The sequence below is a fragment of the Cibotium barometz genome, chromosome 13 (genome assembly GCF_041138505.1).
Source record: "Cibotium barometz isolate CiBa-2024 chromosome 13, ASM4113850v1, whole genome shotgun sequence".
NCBI classification, from domain to species: domain Eukaryota; kingdom Viridiplantae; phylum Streptophyta; class Polypodiopsida; order Cyatheales; family Cibotiaceae; genus Cibotium; species Cibotium barometz.
In genome coordinates, this window is record NC_141058.1 from 47,411,406 (window position 1) to 47,433,790 (window position 22,385).

The 22,385-nt window shown below is 45.4% G+C and overlaps 1 protein-coding gene across 2 annotated transcripts in view; it reads left to right on the plus strand.

The window, feature by feature from the left end:
* Window positions 1-3,122: 3,122 nt before the first annotated feature.
* FBP7 (F-box protein 7) overlaps window positions 3,123-22,385 on the plus strand; it is a 64,151-nt gene continuing 44,888 nt past the window's right edge. Inside the window, exon 1 of one of the 2 annotated variants that reach the window (XM_086807607.1) lies at window positions 3,123-3,332. The gene's annotated coding sequence lies outside the window, so the exon portion shown is untranslated. The remainder of the gene's footprint in view (window positions 3,333-22,385) is intronic. The other variant, XM_086807608.1, reaches the window with a different exon arrangement.

Here is a 22,385-nt window from a genome sequence, read left to right on the forward strand (position 1 = left end):
TAAACAGTTGCTCGACAAATTGGTAATCCAATTCTGACTCTTTGACTGTTATTTTCGTGGGTAAAAACCTAGCTATCTTTGTCAATCTTTCCACAACTACCCAAATGACATCGTGACCTCTACTGGTACGTGGAAGTCCCGTCCCGTAATGAAATCCATGGAAATACTTTTCCACTTTCGAGACAGAATATCCAAAGGATGTAATAACCCAGCAGATTTAAGGCGCTCTACCACTTGACCACATAATTCTGAACAAAATCCTTCATTTTTTGTGAATAAAAAGTCCTTCTAACCTAAGCCAAGGTACATTGTATGCCAGGATGTCCTGACGATGGTGCATCATAGCACTTAAATAGGATCCTCAGTTTAATTTCTAGCACATCCGGTACACAAACCTTATCATTTCGGAAGACCATTTTGAATAAAAATTGGTTGGATTGTTCCTCATTCACCAGGTTTTGATCTACCTCAAAGTTGGACCCTAATTTTGCCAAATTTCAATATTTTCCAAAGAAAATATATGTACTGCATTTTTCCCTGAGTGAATCGTACAAGTTAGAAGTAATTTCCGTGAAGCTAAGTTCATTCACTTCACCAATTAGACTCAACACATCATTAATGCCATTCAAGCTACCTTTCATGTATTTAATCATGAAATCAAAGTCCTGCTTAACTCAGCCCATCTGGCCTTTCTACCTTTCAAGTTCGGCTGATCACAAATGAACTGCAAAGACTGGTGATCTGTCAAAACCCTAAAGATCTCTCTAGCTAATCACATGCATAATCTAGGCATATACTCATCTACCCAACAATCCTCGGGCCCAAGGGTGCACACATCAATACAATGAAGTACCACAGACCTAATGGTATGACTTCAATCTAGTAGCACATAGCTCTAGCATGAAATGACAAGAGAGTAGATACAATGCTGTGCACAAGAGAACATGTCTTGAGAGCGCCCCATGCCCCTATTATATAGGAGAGCACTCAAGTGACTCTTGACTCACCATTTCCATGTGTGACCCTTGGTTGCCTGACCCTAACCTCAACCCAAGGTTAGACCTAACCCTTGTCCCTAACCTCAACCCAAGGTTAGACCTAACCCTTGCCCCACTAGAGCATGTTCCCATGTGTGACTCTAACCTCAACCCAAGGTTAGACCTAACCCTTGCCCCACTAGAGCATGTTCCCATGCTCCCATGCTCTCATGCCTAGGGTGGGTTAGCCTCCTAGTATAGGCACATATAATGAGAACATACCTTGAGAGTGCCCCATGCCCCTATTATATAGGAGAGCACTCAAGTGACTCTTGACTCTCCATTTCCATGTGTGACCCTTGGTTTCTTGACCCTAACCTCAACCCAAGGTTAGACCTAACCCTTGCCCCACTAGAGCATGTTCCCATGCTTCCATGCTTACATGCCTAGGGTGGGTTATCCTCCTAGTATATGCACATAATAGTGGGAAATATGGAATACTAGGAACTATATTATCTTTCAGAATGGAACCTCTCTTGGGTTGGATGTGATAGAGTTGATGCATAAATGTATATACATGTGTTGGTCTGTATACTATGTGAATAATCTAAATAAGGATGAGATGGTACAACTAATTCAGGCTCTATAAATTGACATAATAGCTTGACCTCTAATCTTCTAGGGGGACTGCCATGCATACCAGGCAAATCTAACAGCCTCTTATTATGTTTCAGGGATATTCTGGGTTGGATTTGAAACCTAAACCTCTGAAGTTTAGACCAAAAACAAAGAGGTGGTACTTGAAAGAAAAGCAAATTGACTACATCTATGTGGCTTTTATCGAGAACTCTGTGGGAACAAGGCTAACGATGAAAATATGGACAAAAAAAGGGGGAAATATTGGAGAAGCAAACAGTGCAAACGGTGTACAATTGAAGCCATGATGGAATCGAAGCTTGTATTCAGCTGGGTTAGCAGATCTCCTTGGAGCAGTCATCCTTTGTGTTAGAAGATGATAGATGGAGTTTGATATGTAGTCTTCTTAATATGGACATGTAGAGTTTGCGGATATAAGCTTGTAACTGGATTTTGTTGTAAAGCTGTTTTTGGAATTATATATATATATATATATATATATATATATATATATATATATATATATATATAAAACTATTGTTCCCAAAAAATAAAGATATGCTCATTCGCACTTTGCCTTGAAGGCAAAGCAAGCCAGTGGTTTAAGTCAAGTCTTACTTAGGTGACTACTAACATAATATTCCTTTAAGTGAATGTGTTGACATGGTCTTCATTTCCGTGATTAAGATTGACACATAAATGAACTTAATGTTCAAGGAGGATGTTTTATCAAAATCAAAAGAGGAATCAACATTACCAAATCCCAAAGGTAAGTGGAGAGCAAGACCTCATTCACCCTTGAAAGAGGTGGGCATGGCCAAGGCCCATAGATCATCATTGTCCTCAGAGAGTTTGGGTTTGGCATTAACAACTGGGAGTCTCAATAGTATTGCTAGGTTTTATGTGATGATTGTTAATGACTCATGACCTTAGCTGATGTGTGACATACAACCTATTTTGTTCATCTTCTCTTATTTATATAAATATATATGGAAGCTTCCCAAAAAAGACAAAAAATAAGTGTGACCTTTGAGTCACGGCCACCCCCCATCATAACCTCCCATTACTCTCCAAATTCTAACAATTGCAGATCCAATAACATTAATTTTTTGATATTGATGAGCAGCTCCTTACTATATTTTAATCTCATTCCATAAAGTCATCAATGTTCCTTTGTTGCAACATCAAGGATGAATTGTTGACCTAATAGTGTCATGTGAGTATATATCGATTAACAAAGGCTTTGCACATTTTTTGGTTAACGCCTTAGCCACTTCATATTGTATTGTACATTTTAATGTACACAAGAAACCACAGCAACAACAGCTGCCCAAGTATTCTAGTTGTGGTTTTGTGTGATGAGAAAGAAACATAATAAAAAAGCAATATTATAAAGAAAAAAAACCTAATCTTTTGATCTTGGGGGATAGATTCAATCACAATGTGGACTAAATATTTTGCACTTTTATTTTGAGATAACAGTAATTAATCAATGCTACCAAGACTGCCAAAAAACGCTCATTTGACTCGAGGAAGAAGAATGAGAAGGTTAAAAGGGGAAGACGAGCGTATGATCAGGTCCCCTTCGACGACACAGGATTCGGTTTGGCGCAAAACAATGCCTTCTTCCAACGCCATCTTGTCTCTCTTCCTCTGCAACCCCGAGCCCATCGCCGGACTCATCATCATCATCATATATTAACGTCGCCTTATCCTAAGGTGTGTTCTCTTTTGCTCTCTGCACGATAGTCCCCTTTCCTCCCATTAAACGTTAGGTCTGTTTTTTTAAACCATTGCATTTAGGGGAAAACTGCAGGTTAAGCTCTCATTAAGGGGGTAAGAAATGCACACCAAGTAACTGGGTTAGGATTTTAGTAATGGCAACTCAATATCTTGCATATATATTTATATATCGTACTTTTGATTAGATTGTTCCCCTTGTACACACAGCAAAGGCCTCAAAATCATTAGGTCAGAGCCAATTGCGTCTGTGGAACTCGTGGGGGTGATGAGAGGCATGGCTTCTCAATTATAACCTTTTATTTTCTATTTAAGAGATGCCTTACCCATCACCGCAACAAAACACAACGCTTTCCGTTCTACAGTGGGTTGCTTCCAATATATCAGGTCTTGATCATGTCTAATTTATTAGCCAAGACTTGCAGTACTCTTCACAGTGGTATGAAAGTAAACAAGCTCCACCAATGAAATGTCCACACCGAAGCATTAATGCTTTGCACATGCTGGCCGACTAGCATTAAATGCTGGCTGACGGGCATAAAATGTCGGCCGACTTTAGATAGTGGCTGGAAAAAGCCCTAAAGGTTGGCTGACCTGGTGTGTGGGCTTCCTATGATGGCCTAGCATCTTATGCAGCAGGTAAGCATGCCTTGGCTACCCCATGGGCTGTATACATGCTTCTAAATGCTTTTACATGCTTTGTTTTATGCAACTAATGGACTGACTTATGCCCTATCCTTAGGTGACCTATATGCTTGTTCTCCAAGTGGGTTAAGGGATTGACCTTGAGACCTAATGCTAGAAGAGTGACCTATGTAACTCGTGCCTAACATATCCTGAACTAGGGCTCACAATGGGGCCACGGCGTACAACAAATGTTCCTAAAAGGGTACTAATGATGTACAATGTTACACTGAATGCACATAGCACCTTAGTGCAAGGTGCATGTGACATTCCCTCCTGCTAAGCTTGGTGGCAGATTCATGGCTTCTAAGTAGTCCGACAATGTTTGCGGGTACTTCCCGAAGAACTCTTGTCACATGCACTCTGCACTCAGTGCATGGTGACAAGATGGCTCATCATCAGAAGTGCAACATTTGTACAGTTTTAGAACCCAATAGGATGATATTTGTCGTACGCCGTGACCCCATTGTACATCCTCAGTCCAGGATAAGTCAGGCACGAGCTACGTAGGTCATTCCTCAGCCTTAGTGGGTCAGTCAGTCAGTCAAGTCCCTTAACCCACTTGGAGAGAATCATTCATGCATGTAGAGTCAGTAGAAGCCTTAGGGTTTGCATCAGAAAGCACTCTGCATCTTGCATAATATGCATACATATGCCTGTGCATCATTTAGAACATCCCCAAAGCCTTAGGGAATTTACTGGGATTTATCTTGTATTTTTTCCATATTTATTAGTATTTATTTATCATTATTTGCATTATTGGGCATTTATAAATATTAACTTTATTAAATGACCAACCTCCAGTTAGTATAAATAGGCTTGCCTAGAGCCTCTTTTGCTCATTCAGTCTTCATTGTGCTAAGAGCTCTCCTCTCTCTTGCTTTCAGCCCAAGACTAATCCAACCCTAGAGCCCATAAGCTTGCTTCTCCAGCCCTTGAGAAACCCTAGCTTCATTCAGCCCTAGGTGCTTGCATTCAGCCCTGAATTCAGCACTCAGTTCAGGCCCAGATTCAGCATACCCTTCACTCTCAGTTCAACGCCAGTTTGCAGCCTGTATACACCTGCGTTTTCTGATCCAGCAGTAGCAGTGCTGCGTTTCTGTCCCAGCCGTACAGCAGCAGCTCCTGCAGTCCCTGATTCACATGCGTTTCAGTCCACAGCATCCTCCACACCTCAGCGTTTCTGTCCACAGCAGATTCCAGCCCTGAAGCAACAGTCTACAGCAGTTTCCAGCCCTGAAACTGTTGTTTGCATCAGTGTCCAGCATTCTGTGCATCATCCACACATTCAGCAGTCATCTGGTGAAGGTAACACAGCATTCATATGTGTTTTCAGCATTCTAACAGTGTGTAGAACAGTCCACCTTCTTCTTCTTTGAGCCTCAGGTGTGCAGCCCTTCCTCATGCCCTTGGGAGGAGTGCATAGGCTCGAGATCAAGTCATCGAGGTGTTTCTACAACAGTGTACAGATCAGCCACTCTCCGATCCTCCGAGATCTTGCGTTTGGCTTATCTACAGTCCAAAGTCATTCTCTCTAAAGTAATAAAGCAAATACTATCTCGTTATCGGGATAGGGGGCCCTTCAGTGGGTAATTCGGGACCCAATCTGGTGTACAGTTCCCATATCTCTCTCTCTCTCATCTCTTTAAAGTTTGAAGTAAATGAAATGGATTGCTAAACTCACGAAACTCAGGATACAGAAGACGGTGTGAGCATATTGTGTGACAGGATCAACCAATACAAAGACTTCCGCTACATATCACAACTCTTCATCTAGCCATAAGGCTTTTGAGTGCCTTGGTTCTTGAACTTTGTGTAGAACTGTCTTTCTTTGCGACCAAAGCCATGCTTCCTTATGTGGAGGAGAATCTGCTAGGGCTCGATGATGTCGGCTTCGTCAACCATCTCAAACAATTGCTTAGCTGAGACCACTTGCAAAGCTAGTCCAACATAGGGCTTCAACCAAGAAACATGGAAGACTTAGTGCATAGTCCAACCATCTGGTAGCTTAAGCTTCATAGAGACATCATTGATCTTTTTGATGATCGGAAAAGGCCAAAGCTTCGAAAGGAGAGCTCTGGACAATGCTTGCCTAGTGACCCAGTGTGTCACATAGCACCTCAGTGCAGGGTGCATGTGACAATACATGTGTGACCACCCTTGCGTACCGCCCGTTGTGAGCGCAAAAGAGACCAAAGGACCAAATATATGAAAGATCAGAGCAAATCACACAGCATGCAATGGTGATATGTATATAAATGATGAAGTCCAGTACAGGAGCTCTATGTGAGACGCCGAACGAGTAGAGAAGGCTGCTGTCCCAAAAAACGTAGATAACAATCCCGAAGTAAGCTTGATGTAGGGCTGAGATGTAAGCGCTTATGTCCTGATGGCTGTTGATGTAAAAACGCAGAAGTAAGTTGTGGTGAAAACGCGGATATATGTGGCCTGTACCAGCAGCAGCAACTCATGAGAAAAACGCTGAAGATCATTGCAGATGTAGGTGTCCAGTTCAGCAGCAGTAGGGAAAGGTTCCACCTATTGTAGGCGGCCTGTTCCAACAATAGCAGCCGGTGCAGAAGAACGCTGAAGTGTAGTCCTGAAGTAGGCGATCAATCCAGCAGAAGAAAGGAGTAAAACGCTGAAGTGCAGTCCTGAAGAGATGCCCAGCAGATAGGTACTCGTGTGTTAGTGAAGATCATTAGGAGGCGCCTTATATTTATATGAAGGCAGGGTGCTGGTTGGCCAGCAGATAAATAATGTAAATGAAAAAATGGCCCCTTTTTTGGGCTGGGTTAAATACCCTTTTGGGTATATTTTCACACACCCCCTCTTAGACCAAAAAGGGATCATGAGAGAAGATGAGGGGAAAAAACAACTTTGGTTGTCGAAGATGAGGATTTTGTCAAAATATGATAATAAAATCGGAGATCACAAGAGCAAGTAGAGTGCAGAAAATAGACAGCACAAGAGACGGAGAGAGATAGGCGTGTAACTCTTCTCTATACACAAGATCCCGCAATGAAAACTGAATACAACAATGTGGGGGCAATGGGGCCTATTTATATGGGCCCCAAACTGCAGTCAGCCAGTGTTGAGATGCACCGCCAGCCCACACGACTGGGTACTTCCAGTCGGCCAACATAGAAATCAGCCACCACGACCCCTACTGAGCAGGTCGGCCAGCTCCATGTGCAAAAGAGCGCAGTCGGCCAGCTCCAGTTGCTCCTGCCAGCATGTGGCAGCCACCCACACCATGGAAAAATGGGGAAAAAAATACGGGGAGTGAGGAAAAATGAGAAAACACCTATACAAGGCGGGCACACCCACAACGGAGGCCCTAAAGGAGATGACTTCTAACACCCCCTCTTAGCTCCTGGCTGTGAAATCAACCCCAGGGAGAGCTGGAGTGCCGCCTGAGCGTAGCTTGAGGTAGAGACTTCGTGAAGAGGTCCGCCGCATTGTCCTACGTCGAACAATAAAGTAGCAAGATGTCACCAACCAAGATCTTCTCACGAACAAAGTGATACTGTATCTCTATGTGCTTGGTCCGGGCATGGAAGACCGGGTTCCGAGCAATAGCTATACAACTCTGGTTATCGCACTGGATGACTGTGGGCTCCTTCTGTGGAAACCTAATCTCGCCTAGCAGCTTCCGCAGCCCCACACCCTCGCAAGCAGCACCACAAGCAGCCCGGTACTCTGCCTCTGTCGAAGATAGGGCAATAGTTGGCTGCCTCTTACTGCTCCAAGAAACCGCTCTTGAGCCGAGGGTAAAACTGTAACCTGAAGTGGATCTCCTCGTGTCTTGATCTCCTCCCCAATCTGAGTCACTCCTACCTTGGAGTATGACTCCATCCCCTCCTGTGTAAAAGAGTGCTAGATCCTTCGTACTCTGCAGATACCGCAAGATCCGCAATCCTGCGTCCCAATGAGATTTCAATGGCATTTGCATAAAAGAGCTCAACAGCCCCATGGAGAAGCTCAAGTCCAATCTGGTGTTCAGCAACCAGATCAATGAACCAACCAACTTCTGATACTGCGAGGCATCAACTGGCTCACAAGGATCATTAACGGTTAACTTTGTGCGTGGGTCCATCGGCTAAGTAATAGGCTTGCAGTTCTCCATTCCAAAGGCCTCAAGCAACTCATGAACATACCGTTGTTGAGAGACAAAAAACCCCCTCTGGGTCTGCCAGATCTCCAATCCCAAAAAGAAGTGGAGTAAGCCTAGGTTGGTCATCTCAAACTCCTTTGACAAGGCAGCCTTCGTCACGCCAATGTGCTCCACATGACCGCTGGTGAGAATGAGATCATCCACATAAAGGATGATAATCGTAACCATGCTGCGTTCCCGAAAGAGATACAAGTTGGGATTTGCAACCGATCTCTGAAAAGCCGTTGCCACAGCCTTTTCCCATTTTGGACGAGGAAGATCACGATGCTCCAGCATGGTCCTCGCCATCTCCACCACAGTCCTGTTTTTGCGTTCTACAACTCCATTCTCTGAAGGCGATCCTGTATAGGCCAGTTCCCTCTTGATGCCATGATCTGCACAAAATTTGAGAAATACATTCGAGGAGAATTCACCCCCTTTGTCAGCCCTGAGAGTCTTTACCTGCAATCCAGACTCTTTTTCCACCATCACGTGCCAATTCTTGAACCGTGCAAAAGCTTGGTCCTTATGTGAAAGAAAGTAGACCCACGTGAGTCTGGTACAATCATCAACAAGCAGCATAAAATAGAGAGATCCTCCCACTGATGGTGTCTGCTGAGGTCCACACAAGTCAGTGTGAATCAACTCCAATGGTTTTGAAGTCCGCCTGGAAGCCTGCTTCGGAAAGGATTCCCTGTGCTGCTTACCATGTATGCAAGAACTGCAATGTCCTTGCCTGCTACCAACATCTGGCAAGCCAACCACCATCTGGCCCCGGAAAGCTCGCCACAGTGCATCCACATTTAAGTGGCCAAAACGAAAGTGCCACAGATCTCCGACCTGAGAACCTGTCACTGAGGAGAGTGCAGAGAGCTTGTAGATACCATTCTCCACACCGCCTTCCCAAACAACCTGGCCAGTCTCACGGTCTCGTAGAGCAACTGAATGCTCCTCAAATTCCACCCGAAAGCCAGTCTTGCATACTTCATGCAGTGAGAGAAGATGAAAACCAAGAGCAGGGACATAAAGAACACTGGAGGCATGCTTGCTCCCCTTGCCGTCGGGAATAATCTCCTCCGGCCCTCACTGTGTATCGGAATGGAAGAGTTGTCGCCAATGAAAATGCGACCTGACTGTCGTTTCAGATCTAGAAAGAAGTCACGGGACGGAGTCATGTGCCTGGAAGCACCACTGTCAAGAATCCATTCTTGGGTATCCTTTGCGGTGAAGCGAACTGCCTCCTCGCTCGAAGACGACGAAGCATTGGAGTCCATCATCTCTAAGTGCACAAATGCTGGAGTCTTTGCAACTGAGGCTGAAGAATCAACACTCTTCCCAGTCCGCTTAGGACACTTCCTCCAGTAGTGGCCTTTCTCGCCACAATCATTGCAGGACCGCTTGGCCTTCAGTTTCTCTCGTTCTGAGTCAGACTTCTTCTCAGAAGACTTCTCCGGCGAAGCCTTCCCTTTGCCCTTGTTGCTATTCCGGCCTTTCGACCGTTGGCCAGTTAAGGCCTTCGAACCTCCGTTGTGAGGAGGGTTCGTGAGACGTTCCTCCTGGTCCAAGACCATGGGCACAAGCTCCTCCCAGGTAATGGTGCTGAGCCTGCCACTCGTAATCAAAGAGGAGTAGAAAGCGGAGTACAGAGCAGGCAAGTGGGACAGCAAAGTAATGGCCATGTCTTCAGATGATATTTCCTTCCCAGTCTGGAGGACTTCCTGCTGAAGGGCCTGTAGCTTGTTAATGTGCTCCCGCATCGTCGACGACTTTGCAGGGTTCATAACCTGCATCTACACTTCCAAGGAGATCCTCTTCGTGGGTGATACCCTGTTATAAAGAGAAGCCAAGTGCTGCCATATGCCTCTGGCCAGCGTCATATGCTTGATGTGATTGATTACTTGTGGTGTGCAATTGAGGAAAATAAATGACCAGACCCTGGCGTTGACACGATCCCACATCTGTGCCTATGCCTCACGGTCCTTCTTCATTGACAGTAACTCCCCTTCCTCTGCTTCCGGCCGTGGAACCCCGATAACGATGAAATCAGCAAGGTCATATGACTCCAGCACTGACTCCATCATAACCTTCCAGATGCTGTAATTGTTCCCGTTCAACCGACGGTCCATTGGGAACGTGGGGAGAGTTGGGATCTTCACATGCTTCTCAGCCATCTCTAACAATCTTGCCATCGCGGGGATGTAACTGAAAAGGGTGGGTGGGTGGGAAAAAAAAACTCTAAACCTGCAAGTGGCTGTCCAGCTACTTAGCCCGCCTTCCTCTTGCTACTTCTCTTCCCGAACAGTCCAAAACAGTCCACCAATCAGCAGCGCAACAATCCCCTTCTTGCTCAGAAAACTCCCAAGATCTTTCAAGAGCCTAGGGCTCTGATACCATGTCAAAATACGCAGCGGAGATGATAAGAAAATTTGAGATCACAAGAGCAAGTAGAGTGCAAAAAATAGACAGCACAAGAGAAGGAGAGAGATAGGCGTGTAACTCTTCTCTACACAAAAGATCCCACAATGAAAACTGAATACAACAATGTGGGGGCAATGGGGCCTATTTATATGGCCCCAAACTGCAGTCGGCCAGTGCTGAGATGCGCCGCCAACCCACACGACTGGGTACTTCCAGTCGGCCAGCATAGAAATCAGCCAGGACCCCTACTGAGCAGGTCGGCCAGCTCCATATGCAAAAGAGTGCAGTCGGCCAGCTCCAATTGCTCCTGCCAGCATGTGGCAGCCACCCACACCATGGAAAAATGGGAAAAAAAATACGGGAAGTGAGGAAAAATGAGAAAACACCTATACAGGGCGGGCACACCCACAAGAGTGGTCTTGGTGTCTAATAAAGACAGGAGATGACTTCTAACAGATTCATGTGATTTGAGACCGGAGTGGAGGCTTCTGGGATTGGGAGGTACTGGAAGAAAGCCACAATGCAAGAGGTTTTCACATGCATGAATGCCCATTTTTGGGTTTTCATTCATACATGCGCTCCAAACACAAAAAACAGAATGCTGTGTATAGGGAATGCATGATGGAAAAAAAATGCAATGTAGTGGGTTTTCACATGAGCCGTGCCCTCATGGGGTTTTCACTGATTCATGTGCCCGATACAAAAACGATAAGAAATGTGAAGGGAGAGGAAGATCTCCCTCTCAATGTGCGGAGGATGATGGTGGTGGACCTATGCCGATCCGATTGCGAAGACGCTCGAGAATGGGGCGGTTGACAGACTTCGTAAGGATGTCTGCATGGTTGTGTGCCGTAGGAATGTACTGGAGTCGGATGGTACCAAGCTCAACCTGTTCCCTGGTAAAATGGAAATGGACACCCACATGCATGGTACGGCTAGAAAAAATAGGGTTGCTAGCAAGGGCAATCGCACTTTGACTATCGACGAAGATGATAGAGGCCATCACAGGTGGCAATGGGGACGCGCATGTCGGAGAGAAGCTGACGAAGATACATAGCCTCAATGGTGGCGTCATAGAGGGCCCGGTATTCGGCTTCTGCGGAAGAACCTACAACAGTGTCCTGCTTTTTGCTAGACCAAGAGAAAGGGGCAAATCCGAGGGAGTACAAATAACCACCATGAGAACGTCGGGAATCGAGATCACCAGCCCAGTCGGAGTCCGTGTAACCACGTAGGGTGATCCGACGACTGTAGTGAAGTCCATACAAATAGGTACCTGCTAGGTAGCGAACAACCCTCATTGGTGAACTCCAATGTGGCCCCTTAGGAGCATTGAAATACTGACTTAAAATGGACGTGCAATTGGAGATATCAGGACGAGAATTTGTGAGCTAGATAAGTTTTCCAACCACTTGTCGGTAGGCTCGCTCTTCATGTGGAGGTGAGTCCACTTCCTTTGACAGTTGACGGTGAGATCCAATGGAGTAGCCACTGGGATAGCACCATCAGGAAAGTAGGAAGCAATGAGTTAGAGACAGTACGTCTGTTGAGACACAAAAATACCATCAGGATGTTGGATCACCTCCATGCCAAGGAAATATGAGAGAAGACCGAGGTCAGTCATTTCAAAAGTTCGTTTGAGCTGTGCCATGATATCAGTCATTTTGGCTTGATGTGAACTTGAAATAATGAGGTCATCGACATACAGTACTAGGTAGCAAACCATCCCCTGATCAGTGTAAATGTATATATTGGGGTCATATTGAGATGGTTGAAAACCTTGGTTGCGAAAAAATTTGTCGATGCGATGATACCACGCCCGGGATGTTGGGGTAAAGGTGTTATGCCCACCCTTATAGTGTGTACAAGCCCATAAGTTATAGTACATAGTACACTTAGTACTTTTAATGTACTAAGTGCACTATGTGTACTAGTGCAATATACATGTGTGATAGGGGAGTCACACACTCATGCTTTTCATGAGTTGACTTATCCCCACAACTCTCTCTCTCTCTCCCTTGCTTCTCTGTGTATGTCTCCCATGAATGAACTCTAAACCCTAATTCAGGCTTCTCCCATCAACTGGTATCAGAGCCAACACTTCCAACTGGTGGTGTCGAATTTGTCTGCGTGAAGCGAAGGCTACACACAAATCGGCTGTGGTAGCTAAGCGTTCAAGCGCTACTAGGAGATAAGAGCATATGGAGCTGGCTATCACACCATAGGCGGGCGTCAGCACTAGGCGAAGGCAGCAGCGTTGGCGAACACTGAAGGCGGCGGAAACACAAGCGAAGAGAGCTGTCGACTACAAGCACTGGCACAGAGGGAGCCATCTGGCGACACAGTAACGCTGTTGACATAGCCAGTGTGTCCCGCAAGGTTAGTCCGGAGCTTACAATTGGTGAGGTTCCAGACCTTGACGGTGCGGTCCCATGACCCGGAGACGATGATGGGGTTAGCAGTGACAGGCGAAAACCTGACGCAGGAGACCCAGCCGAGAAAGCCACGCTGAGCACATCCTTGGTGTGTCCGACGAAACGCCTTGTCGCAACTCCGCCATTACGCGTGGTCGTTTAAACTCTGCCTTTCGCCACATCGCCACACTGTCATCGCCACATAATCACTGTCATCGCCACACTGTCAGAGGAAGAGTAGCAACAGTTCTTTAGGCAGCAGCAGAGCAGCACCTACTCGTCTGGAAACATAATAAAAAGCAATAGCTTTCTGCAGCAGCATCAACATCAGCAAACCCCCCTCCTGCAACAGAAATCAACCTGCAAATCAGAGAAATTCAGAAATTTCAGAGGTATTTGCCTTTAATATTTTGGGAATTTCTTATCAGTTCAAGTACAATCAACAATTGAGCAGGTACAGGTGTCGAATTGCTCAATTTTGAGCAAAATTGGCAAAATTGGGTGACATTGGTCACAATCAGGAAAAATTTGCAGGAAATTGGTCAAATCAGGATCAATTTGCAGGAAATTGGATGTCGAAATTTGGGGCTTTTGATGTAATTGTGCAATTAAGCACTCATACATGCTGTATGATGTGAAAAATTGCACATTTGGGCAAAATTGCAGCAAATTGCAGCAAATCGCAGTGCAAATCAAGGGGCTTTTGTGCCGATTTGGTTGATTTGCATGCAGGCAATCGCAATTGATGCTGTGGTTAATGTGCTGATGCCTTACAAGCACTCAATGTGCCTGTAAATCAAGGGGCTTTCATGTATTTGATGTATATGTGGCCAGGGGGAAGCATCGTGAACACTCTGGATGCCTTCATGTGCGCCAATGTACCATGCATGATCAGAAATTGATCTCAAATCAAGGGGCTTTTCAAGTTTGTATGCTTGTTGAGCTTGGCAAAGCAGCAGGCAAGACATATATGCCTTGAATCCTCAAAAATCAGCTTGCAGTCAAGGGGCTTTTGCCCAATTTCTGTTCGGGACTGTTTTATGCAGTGTACAGGACTGTAAAAGTCTGATTTTCACTCATTTGGACAGCCAGGAGAGCATTTATTGCTATTGTACCTGCTGGTACAGTTTTGGTACAGATTTGTACATGTTTTGGCATGGCTGTACACTGTTTTGAGTGATCAAAAGGTTCAAATTCAGCTGCTGAAATTGCCGGTACAGGTTTGGTACATCATTGGTGAGCGCTTAGTACTGCTGTACAGTACTTTGGAAGGGCAAAAGAGCACATTTAAGGTGCTGTCCAAAATCTGCAGCAACCAGATTTTGGTGTTTTCATCACAAAAAGTGGGAGAAAAGTTGCATTCTTGCTTCCGCAGTGGGAGATAAAGCTTGGGAGAACATTTGTGAGCATTTTGTGTGCTTTTGGTGCAGTGTTTGCACATCTTGGGTGCAGTGTTTGCACATTTGCAGGGAGTCAGGCATTACAGGTTGTATTTTGCTATGGCAACCACAGGTGAGAGCTCTTCATTGCTTCACATCAAGAAGCTTGAAGGCTCGCAGAATTATGATATTTGGCAAACCCAGTGCTACAATGTGTTGCTCCAGAAAAAGCAGCACAAGCCTATCAAAGAAAGGGGTGTGATGCCCGCTTCTCTTACAGCTGAAGAGTGGGAAGATATGGATGAGCTGGCAAGATCTACTATCATGTTGTCTGTGTCAGACTCATTACTTTTCAGCATTCGTGAAGAGAAGACAGCTTGGGGAATGTGGCAGAGATTGCAGGACTTGTATGCCCAACAAAGTGCCTCAAGCAAAGTGTATTGGTTGAAGAAACTCATAGGTCTTCAGATGAAGGAAGGGGCTTCTATGACAGCCCATCTCAATGAGTTTAATGGTATTGTCAGCCAGGTTATCAATCAAAAGTTGGCAATGGACGATGAGTTCAAAGCCACTTTTCTGTTATGCACTTTGCCAGAGAGTTGGGACACATTTAGGACAGCCACTAGCAATTCGAATGCTATGCTGTCATATGCAGATGTTGAGGGTGCTCTTCTTCAAGAAGAGATGAACAGGAAGAACAACTCTGTTGGAAAGTCCAATGCAATGAATGCACGTGGGAGATCCCAGCAAAGGGGGAAAAGCCAAGAAAGGGGAAGGAGCAAGTCTCGCTCCAAAAAGGATTTGGAATGCCATTATTGTGGCAAAAAGGGACACATCAAAAAGCAATGCTACAAATGGAAAAATGATCAAAAGGAAAAGGGAAAAGGCAAAAAAGACAAAGAGAAAGATGAAGCCAAAGATGTAAAGCCAAAGGGCAAAAGTGGAGTCAAGATCGAAGAAATCAATGTGTCACATGCAGGTGGCAGTGAGGATGAGGTCCTCTTTACGTCTTCACTTGATGCCCATTCACTTCTTACAGGTGGTCATGGTATGCACTCATGGATCATTGATTCAGGTGCCTCCTTTCATGTCACAGGTTGCAGAGACTTGTTTGTCAGGTATACTGCTGGCAATGAAGGAGTGGTTTATTTGGGTGATAACCATGCATGCAAGATACTTGGCAGAGGTGATGTGAGGCTTGTATTTTCAGATGGCTCACAGCTTATGCTCCATGATGTCAGGCATGTGCCTGAGATCAAAAAGAATCTGCTTTCTACTGGACAGCTTGATGATGCTGATTATGTTACCACATTTGGTAGTGGAAAGTGGAAGATTAGTAAGGGCTCACTGGTTGTTGCCAGAGGCTCTAAGGTGGACACTCTTTATTTTATGCATGCAGGTGTTTGTCACCATGCTAATGTAAATGCAACCGAGCTGCCGGAAATTTCTATGTGGCATAGCCGGTTGGGACACATGAGTGTCAAGGGAATGGAGCAATTGTCTCGTTTGGGTTACTTGCCTTCTCTAAAGTTTTCAAGTTTTCAGTTTTGTGAGCATTGTATATATGGTAGGCAACTACAGTGCCCCCACAAGAAAGCTCTTGGATAGAAAGATGCTCAGTTAGAGCTTGTGCATACAGATGTATGTGAGATGCCTCAGCTTTCTTTGGGAGGGGCAAAATATTTTGTGTCTTTTATTGATGATGCCACACACAAGGTGTGGGTCTATCCTCTTCGTTTGAAGAGTGATACATTCTCAGTGTTTGAGAAGTTTGTTGCTCTAGTTGAGAATCAAACTGGCAAAACACTGAAGGCTTTGCGTTCCGACAATGGTGGAGAGTATATGTCCAAACAGTTTTAGGACTTTTGTGATGCTAAAGGCATCAAGAGGGAGCTTTCTACTCCTTATGATCCTCCACAAAACGGGACAGCAGAGAGGATGAACAGGACCATACAGGAGAAGGTCCGTTCTATGTTGTCACATGCTGCATTACCTCATGGTTTTTGGGCTGAAGCTGTTATGACAGCCGTTCACCTTATAAATAGGTCACCTAACACGAGGCTTGGTGGGAAAGTGCCAGAAGAAGTATGGACAGGGAAGCCTCCGTCATACAAGCACTTGAGAGTGTTTGGTTGCGTTGCGTACGTGCACATACGCAGGGAAATGCGCACCAAACTTGATCCTAAGTCTCATAAATGCATATTCCTAGGATATGGTGACAGAGGTGAAATGGGGTATAGACTTTGGGATCCCATGAATAGAAAGATCATACGCAGCAATGATGTCATTTTTGATGAAACATGCATGTATAAGGAGCCTGCAAGGCAACAGGAGCCTGGCAGAGTCATCTTTGATGATGATGGACATCATGGACAACAACAAAGGGCTGTAAATCAGCCATTACAGCAGGAAAACCAGCCCTTAAATGGTGCTGAAAATGGTCCAAATGGACAGCCAGAGATGGCAGAAGATATCCCTATGGATATACCACAGTTGGAGGACATACCGGGCATGATTTTTCAGCCTTATGGCATGGAACAGGAGCCACCAATGGGTGATATGCAGGCTGGACAGCAACCTGCAAATGATGGTCATTGGGTACGGAGGTCCACTAGACCCTCCAGAGCCCCTGACAGGTTTGTTCCAGGGGTTGACTATTTGATGCTCACTGACTGTGGGGAGCCCTCATGTTATAAAGAGGCTTTACAGAGGGCAGACAAAGCTCTATGGGAGCGTGCCATGAAGTCAGAGATGGATTCTCTGCATAAAAATGGAACATGGAAGTTGGTGCCTTTGCCTGCAGGCAAGAAGGTTTTGCCATGCAAGTGGGTATACAGGCTCAAAGTTGCATCAGATGCAAAGCCAAGATACAAAGCCAGGTTAGTGGCTAAGGGCTTCAAGCAGGAATATGGTGTGGACTTTGATGAGATCTTCTCTCCAGTGGTCAAAATGACCACACTTAGAGCTGTGTTGGCTTTGGTTGCACATGATGATCTGGACTTGATTCAGATGGATGTGAAGACTGCTTTTCTTCACGGTGATCTCCATGAGGAGATATATATGCAGCAGCCAGAGGGTTATGCAGTAAGTGGAAAGGAGAAGCTTGTATGCAAGCTGAAAAAGAGTCTTTATGGGCTCAAACAGGCACCAAGAGAATGGTATCATAAATTTGATACATTCATGAAATCTCAGAAATTCAGGAGAAGTGACATAGATCACTGCTTGTACACCAAGAAAGCCTTGGATGGCAGTCTATTGATTCTCATTTTGTATGTTGATGATATGTTGATTGCCGGGAAATCTCGTAAAGAGATGGATGCTTTGAAGCAGAGGCTGCATCAAACCTTTGATATGAAGGATTTGGGTGATGCTAATCACATCTTGGGTATGCGGATACTTCGGGACAGAAATCAGCATGTGTTGTATTTGTCTCAGAAGGAATACATTGGCAAAGTCTTGCAGAGGTTCAATATGGACGGGGGGAAGAAAGCTAGTACTCCTTTGCCTCCATATGTGAAACTCAGTGCTATGGACAGCCCACAGTCGGATAATGACAGGGCTGATATGGCCAAGATTCCGTATGCTTCAGCTTGTGGCAGTCTCATGTATGCCATGGTTGCTACTAGGCCGGACATTGCATTTGCAGTGGGAGTGGTTTCTAGATACATGGCCAACCCTGGCAAGAAGCATTGGGAAGCAGTGAAAAGTGTCATGAGATACCTGAAGGGCACACAGGATTTGTGCATTTGCTTTGGCAAACAGGATGCATTAGTGCATGGTTACACGGATTCGGATTATGCCGGTCATCCAGATAACCGGAAGTCTACTACCGGTTATGTGTTTACATTCACAGGAGGTGCTGTGTCATGGATATCCAGGATGCAGAAGTGCACTGCCTTATCTACTACAGAGGCCGAGTATATTGCAGCCACAGAGGCTTGCAAGGAGGCATTATGGCTATCTCGGTTAGTGGTTGATTTGGGATATACAGGGGATATTCCATTGTTGCATTGTGACAGTCAGAGTGCCATTCAGTTGGCAAAGAACCCTGTTTTTCATGCAAAGACGAAGCACGTAGATGTGAAGTATCACTTCATCAGAGAGGTGATAGAGAACAAGCAAATTCAGCTTGTTAAGATTCATACGGATGACAACCCGGCTGATCTGTTGACGAAGAGTTTGCCTCCGGAGCGGTTTGCTCATTGCAGACACTTGATGGGCATTGGATGAGGCCAGTTTCAGCCTTGATATGGCCTTGTATATTATCATGTACATGCTGAAGATTCCGTATGCTTCAGCTTGTGGCAGTCTCATGTATGCCATGGTTGCTACTAGGCCGGACATTGCATTTGCAGTGGGAGTGGTTTCTAGATACATGGCCAACCCTGGCAAGAAGCATTGGGAAGCAGTGAAAGGTGTCATGAGATACCTGAAGGGCACACAGGATTTGTGCATTTGCTTTGGCAAACAGGATGCATTAGTGCATGGTTACACGGATTCGGATTATGCCGGTCATCCAGATAACCGGAAGTCTACTACCGGTTATGTGTTTACATTCACAGGAGGTGCTGTGTCATGGATATCCAGGATGCAGAAGTGCACTGCCTTATCTACTACAGAGGCCGAGTATATTGCAGCCACAGAGGCTTGCAAGGAGGCATTATGGCTATCTCGGTTAGTGGTTGATTTGGGATATACAGGGGATATTCCATTGTTGCATTGTGACAGTCAGAGTGCCATTCAGTTGGCAAAGAACCCTGTTTTTCATGCAAAGACGAAGCACGTAGATGTGAAGTATCACTTCATCAGAGAGGTGATAGAGAACAAGCAAATTCAGCTTGTTAAGATTCATACGGATGACAACCCGGCTGATCTGTTGACGAAGAGTTTGCCTCCGGAGCGGTTTGCTCATTGCAGACACTTGATGGGCATTGGATGAGGCCAGTTTCAGCCTTGATATGGCCTTGTATATTATCATGTACATGCTGATTTTTCTTTTCCTTTACTTAAGGGCACTTTGCCTTTAAGTGGGAGGTTGTTGGGGTAAAGGCGTTATGCCCACCCTTATAGTGTGTACAAGCCCATAAGTTATAGTACATAGTACACTTAGTACTTTTAATGTACTAAGTGCACTATGTGTACTAGTGCAATATACATGTGTGATAGGGGAGTCACACACTCATGCTTTTCATGAGTTGACTTATCCCCACAACTCTCTCTCTCTCTCCCTTGCTTCTCTGTGTATGTCTCCCATGAATGAACTCTAAACCCTAATTCAGGCTTCTCCCATCACGGGATGCTTGCTTAAGCCCATAAAGAACTTTATGTAAGCGAAAGACTTTGTCCTCAAGGCCGGGAAGCGGGAAACCCGGAGGTTGGTCAACGTAGACCTCCTCTTCGAGAATGCCATTTAAAAAGGCACTCTTAACATCCATCTGATAGACTGGCCATTTGTGGTGAGCAGCTAGATTGAGTAAAAGACGGATTGTCGTCATTCGAGCAGTGGGTGCAAAGGTCTCGTCGAAATCAATGCTTTCTTTTTGGTGAAAACCTTGCATAACAAGCCGGGCTGTGTATTTGTCCAAGGTACCATCGGCTTTAAATTTGGTGCGGAAGATCCATTTGGTTCCAATGACCTTCTTATGACGAGGGTGATCCACAAGGGACCACGTGCCATTACGGTCAATGCTTTCGAGTTCTAGTTTCATAGCTTGTTTTCAGGATGGAAGTTTGATAGCATCTTTCCATGATGTTGGCTCATCATGCGCCACATAGTCTGCGGAAAAAACAGAGGTGAATGAGGCACGAGGAGCGAGTCTGGTGGACCGACGAGGACCGTCCAAAGGGATATCAAGGGGAAGCATGCCAGAATCACGCATGGTTTGTTGATACCAGCGAGGTCAAGGGTCCTTGGGTGGTTGTCGGGAGGAGGAAGCCTCCTCAAGAGGTGAAGTTATAGGTGATTGATGGGGTTCATTTGGCACAGTGTAAGATTCTTGTTCAGTTGGTATGGTGAAGTAAGTCTCGCTCATCAAAGACAACGTCTTGACGAGCGAAAACTTTGTTTGATCGTGGATCAACAAAAACTTTGTAAGTCTTTGATTCAGAAGAGTAGCTCACAAAAATGAGCAACTCACTCCTTGGCTGAAGCTTGCCCCTTGTGTCATTCGGAGTGTGAGTGTGCACGACACCCAAAGACACGGAAATGGGAAACAGTTGGCTTTTCACCAAAAAATGCCTCAAACGGAGTCCTGTGGGGAACAACGACCGTGGGGAAACGGTTCAGAAGGTATACCGCAGTGTTGACCGATTTTGACCAGAGGCGTTCAGGCAGCTCAGCTGTGCAAAAAGCATGGAGCGTGCCATATCCATCACAGTTCGGTTCTTGCGCTCGACCACTCCATTTTGTGAGGGAGAGTTGGTGGAGGTGAGTTGGCGTTGAATGCCCTGATCTTGTAAGAACTTAGTAAATTGATGGGAGATAAATTCACCACCATTGTCACTACGAGCAATCCCAATTGATACGCCCATTTGATTAGTGACTAACCGAACCCATGTGGAAAAGTATTGGAAAGTGTCGGATTTATGCTTAGAAAATATACCCATATGACATATGTACCTTGAATAATCATCAACAATCAGCATGTAGTAGAGAGATCCATTCAAGGAAGGGGTTGGGGATGCCACTCAAGTCGAAATGAATCAACCTGAGGATTCATGAAGCACGATGAGTAGCATGTTGTGGGGATGGGGAGCGATGTTGCTTACCTTTTTGATAGGGTTGACAGACATCCTTTGTCAGTTTAAGGCTGGGTATGCCTTCAACTAACTTGTCTCGAGAGAGCTCATAGAGTGTGGCATAGGGTAGATGACCATAGCGAAAGTGCCATAGTCGTTCAATGTCGGAGGGAGCTTGGGTCACATAGGCCCAAACCCCATGAAACTCTGAACCAGCAGAAGATGGCTCAGTTAGAAAAGTAGACATCTGGCCCAACCATCCTTCTGAGCTTGACCTCTCGCAACAACAGGACCGGTAGTTTCATCAATTACCTCGACAACTTGTTTGTTGAAGTAAACGCCACGATCGAGTTGGGTCAGCTGGGATACAGAAAGTAAGTTGAGACCTAAATTAGGGACAAGATAGACATTGTCCAATGTAGCCTGGTTGGGGCCAATGTTGGTGTCAAATAAGACAGTGCCAATGGATTTTATGGGCATCATTGTGTTGTTGCCACATCGAACTTCTCCCTTAACGGGACGCTGAGAGATGAAAATGTCAGCATTGCATGCCATATGGTGAGTAGCTCCACTGTCAACTACCCAAGTGACAGGATGACCACACGGAAGAGTTGGATGGGCCTCAATGATGGGCATAGAAGGATTGTCAGGTAACTGACAGATCTGAATGAAGGCAGAGGCTTTCCCGCGTGGATGGCCTTGTTTAGGTCTTTGTTTCTTCTTCTTTCTGGAGGAGTGGCTAGAATCAACCTTAAATGTGACGTGAGTGATATTGGCCGAGGGGCCGGGATGAGGTGTAAGGGAAGACTAGTTAGACATCTCTTCAGGGGTGGTGAAAGAAACTGACTGGGAAGGTGGGGCTTGAGCAACCTGACCAGTTGATCGCCACTGAGAGGAACGCAGCCAAGTAGAACCATTGCCTTGTTGTTGGGTCCTTGGAGGGGAGCCCGGCATAGTAGGTGCTGGATTACTACCCCCTCTGGATCTCCCATTTGGGGCATTGCTACCACCTTGGTTGTTTTGGTGGATGGAGGTGTTGCCTCTATTTTCCTTGGCTTTAAAAACACACTCATCATCAAAATGTCCAGGCATTTGGCAATAAGTGCAAAATGTATTCTCTTTGGGAATATTTTACCAGTGGGGAATGGGTGTTGAGGCAGGATTTGGAATCAGTATTGTTGCTAGGAGGTTTGCCTTGATTTCCTGAGTTGCTGTTTCCCTTCCCTTGCTGTCCTTTTTGAGT